Here is a 4,871-nt window from a genome sequence, read left to right on the forward strand (position 1 = left end):
TAAGCATTTCGAGAGCCTATATGATAGTAACTCTCTACCTAAACGATCATCTACCTCGCACCTAAACGATCGCACACTGTCACCTACACGATCGCATAACTTCTCAAAATAGTCGTACAGTGTGCCAATTTTGCTAAACGATTGTATACCATTTCCTAAATGATCGTTCAGTAAAACCTACACGATCATGTAATGTCTCTTAACTGATAAGTATCGTGCTATGCGGTAAGCCTTTTTCCCTCCCACTTATTTATCGCCTACACGATCTGTGCTTCCTCCTTCCTCTACCAAATTCACCAAAGACCATGTTTTGGGTTTTCATTCCGAGAATACCCGGGGCTCTTTTCTGGAGCTGTCGTCCCAGCGACATTCGTGTTCATGCTGTTGTTCATGCTGTTGTAGTCGACGCTGCTGCTGGGCGTTGGTTGATCGGGTGGAGGGTTCCGCTGCGTTGAGTTTCGAAGATTGAAGATTGTCTTCAACTAGTATGGCACTCTCCCCCTTGTTATTTTCTTATTCATAGCATGCCGTTAATTAAGATTTGTTTGCATAACTATATGTTTGAATGTATATTGTTGTATTTCAATCACGGTTAGATCGAAGCGATCTGAATGCGCTCATGGAACTCTTCAGTAAGAGATCCTTCAATTGGTATCAGAGTCAAGTTCTAATCCTCCGATTTCATCTGTTGCAACGAAATGACTTTTACATCTATAGTGGGTGCATTTCTACACTGATTTAATGGTTAAATTTGCTATGGATGTACGGATTAATAGATGTTTTTGGGATGATTAGCCTCGGTTTGATTTAGATCCTTTTACATTTGCGATTGTTTGTAAAGGCCCCTGCATTTTTGGGCATTAATAATCGTTATCGAGTATGTATTCAAAGTTTGTTTGAATTTTTTAGGAAGGAGGCGATCTAGGGTTGATCGCATCATTTTGAAGATGTGGTACACGATCGCTGTTGATCGCATCGTAATGTCGATGGAGTACGCGATTGCTGTTGAACGCATCGGTTAAACGATGGGGTATGCGATCAAGAGTTGATCGTATCGTTTTGACGATTGGGTAAGCGATCGCAGAGTATCGGGTTGTGTGGACGATGAGATATTCGTGTATCGTTTAACGGACGCGCGCTAGACGATCGTTTAGGTCAGCAAGCTTCATTGCTTAGTAACTGACTAAACGATCACTTAGTAACGCACGGTAAATCGTTTACCTATTGTCGTGCTACGCGATTGCACAAACGATCAGGCTTCGCAGCCTCGCCGTCGTCTACGCGATCGTTTAATTATGCTTCTATGTTTAGTGTGCATTGAACGATCATCTACCTGTAGCGTTTGCTACATGATGAAGACCTCCTGGTGGTTCAAAACCCGGTTCACCTGTGAACCGGTTTGCTCGATGAAAAATGTAATAGATAGAGTTATTTCATTCTAGTTTTTGTAAAGGCTCATCCCGATCCATTAATCCTCTATTTATTACATGCGATGAATATTTTTTATATGTCATATGGTATGCACTTATAGTAAATCCCACCTTAGGTTATGCGATGGTCATGCATCATCTCTTTATTGTAATTGTTATAATTTAGAGAAGCATGAGTTAATTATGTAAGAGCATGCTCATGCATCATATAATATAAGAGTTATATTTATGCATGCATAAAAAGAATTGACATGCATAATCTTTATATTATAATTGTTATAGAATAAGGGTGAATGATAACATGTTTGCTTGGTTGTTACGCGTTATATAAAAGTTATATATAGTAATGACCGAAAATTGCATGAAGCATGACACATAGGTTACTTTATAAATGTTATAAACACCTCGTTGTGCGCAATGGTTTTAGTTGTTTCTTTTTAAATGTTAAAGAGAAATTAGAACTAAAAGAAATGAGCATGTTAGGTTTAATTAATGATTTTAAAGTGTTTAAAACTTGGATCACATAGAGCTACGATCACGGTTCTAATACAATTAGTAACCCGTAGGCTTTAATCTTTTAATTAGTTTAATGGGATTAAATTGGCTAATAAAAGGTTAAAGTGTAGCAAATCTATTTATAAAGGACCTTTTGTCTAAGGCGGGTTCTGTCTAGGCTAGGGTATTTAAGTTGACGGAAACGTAACACCCTTACCTAGGAACTTACCTGGAAAGGTGAATTAGATAGATTTGATGCATGCATGCAAGTTAAGGACAGTTCATTAAAGTGTTTAAATGTGACTACTTGAACTTGTTAATATTTCATAGACAAACGTTGTTTATGAGCAAAGTTTAAAAAGACAACTTAAATTAAAATCAGTAGCCGGATTGTCTAGGTTAATGAACCCCTAGGTAGAACATTCAGTGGGAGGTACTTGGGGCATGAGATGCTTCACTTAAACCTTTTACTTTTCTCCTAAATAGTCCACACCACGAAATCTACCCTTGGGTAGGTCAATATCAAGGTGGATGGAGAGAGTGTTTATAGTAAGTGGGAGCGGGAAGTGCGACAACATATCCCTTGGTCTCCTTCGTTAGGTCTAATAAAGTTACTGCGCATCGCCTTGAGGCACCCTAGGAGTGTCCCCTTAAAGGATGGCAGTTTTGCGCATTTCTTTATTTGATCTCTTGTAAGAGGATAAGGTAACTTAGTCTCTTGTCCTAATCTGCTTCTTCCCTACGGTGGGCTCATTGGGACTCTGGGACTGAAAGTGAGGGGTTACACTCACGCGGAATAGTTAAAAGTTAACAATTCTGGACCGAAAAATGGTGGTTGTTAGGTTCAGTTCCAAAAGTTCGTTCTGACTAATGATTAAGAATGTCTCATCCCAGCGAAGGGGCAACTGATCACCCCACCGGTGACGTTTGTTCTACCTTACTGGGGCATCATTGCAAAATTGAAGTCTATAACTTAGGGTACTTGAAACTGTTTTGCAAAACTGATTGGTTTAAAACTGGTTTAGTAAAATCTAAAAAAAAAAAATTCTTATTTTCAGCAACTTTTTCAAAATAGCAACAGCCACGTTGGCATTATTAAGTGCCGAAAAACTTACTGGCGATAATTTCACAACATGGAAACACATGATCACGATGATCCTGATTACCGAGGATCTCATATTCGCTCTCACGGAGGCTTGTCCTCCTATTCCAGCTTCGAATGCCGCTCAAAATGTACATGAGGCATATGAACGATGGACAAAGGCGAATGAGAAGGCCCTAGCCTACATCTTGGAAAGTCTTTCTGAAGTCTTGGCCAGGAAACATAAGCCTATGGTCTTAGCACGTGAGATCATGGAGTCCCTAGGGGGATGTTTGGACAACTGTCTGAACAGCTTATTCATTAGGCTCTTAAATACATATTCAACTCCAAAATGGAAGAAGGCACCTCTTTTCCTGAACATGTGCTAAACATGATGGTCCACTTTAATATGGCGGAGTTGAATGGGTCTACCATCGATGAGGGCAACCAGGTTAGCATAATCCTGCATTCTTTGCTGGAGAGCTTCCTACACTTTGTTAGTAATGTGATTCTTAACAAAATGAAATATAACCTTACAACTCTCTTCAACGAGTTGCAGACATACCAATCTTTACTGAAAAGTAAGGAGGGGCAGAAGGGTGAGGCAAATGTTGCTTCATCCTCCAGGATGTTTCATAGAGGTTCGACCCTAGGAACGACATCTGCACCTTCTGCTTCTAACTCTGCAAAGGAGAAGAAGAAGAAGGGTGGTAAGGGAAAATGGAAGGCACTTGCTAACCCACCGCCTGTCGCCCCAAGGAGACATCCACAGGTTGCTAAGGGAGAATGTTTCCACTGCAACCAAGATGGACACTGGAAGAGGAGTTGCCCTCGATATCTGAAAGAGAAGAAAGCAGCCAAGGCTAAGGCTAAGGCCGATGAAGGTAAATGTGATTTACTTGAGCTTGAAACTTGTTTAGTGGAGAATGATGATTCTACCTGGATAATTGATTTGGGCGCAACTAACCATGTTTGTTCTTCTTTTCAGGGGATTAGATCTTGGCGATAGCTAGAGGCTGATGAGATGACAATGCAAGTAAGAACCGGACACGTCGTCTCAGCTATGGTAGTGGGAGGACTCCAGTGAACTTTCATGGTTTCCTTTGACTTTAAGGTCAACGCAACCTTAGGTTTCACTACTTCATTTTCTCTTTCTTCCTCTTGCGTTACCACAATCTCAGGCTCAGTTGTGATGGAAATTGTTCTACTATGCTCCTTCTTTTCCCCCTCCACAATCTTCCCACTACGCAACGTCACAATCTGACACTGCTCCTTACCTGATCCCCTCGAGTTGTATGGAAGTTCAGTAGAACTTGGCAACGTCCCTTGTGGTTGACGTTTCAGCTCACTCGCAATCTGACCCATTTGCAATTCAAGGTTGCGGATGGATGTAGCCTGACTTTGAAGCACTATCTCGTTTTTCTCTATATATTGCTTCAATAGGCTCTCCTGAGAAGAGGATTATGGTGGTTGTTGTGAGCTACTTGCTTGATTGCTCTGTTGACCGTTGCTGCGTTAGAAGAATCCTGATGGCCCTTCTTTTTGCGCCATAGGTTGAAAATTTTATTGTTGATTCTTCCAGGTAAAATTAGGGTGGTTTCTCCACCCAGGGTTGTAAGTGTTTGAAAAGGGGTTATTCTTTACAAAATATACAGACTATGGATTTTGCGGGCAATCTTCCATCGCTTGCCCATCACCGCAAGTCGCACACCTTGCGGTGTTTTGACTTATTGCGTTAATTTTCCCACTTTATGGTGTTCGGCTGCTGATCGCCATTCCTTGAATCAAATTCATCATTGTGGACATTTGGTTTTGTAATGAAACAATAGCACCGTTATTTGCGTCAGAATCTTTAAGTCTCGATC

The sequence above is a fragment of the Benincasa hispida genome, chromosome 9 (genome assembly GCF_027475165.1).
Source record: "Benincasa hispida cultivar pf3 chromosome 9, pf3_genome.v1.1, whole genome shotgun sequence".
Lineage (NCBI taxonomy): Eukaryota > Viridiplantae > Streptophyta > Magnoliopsida > Cucurbitales > Cucurbitaceae > Benincasa > Benincasa hispida.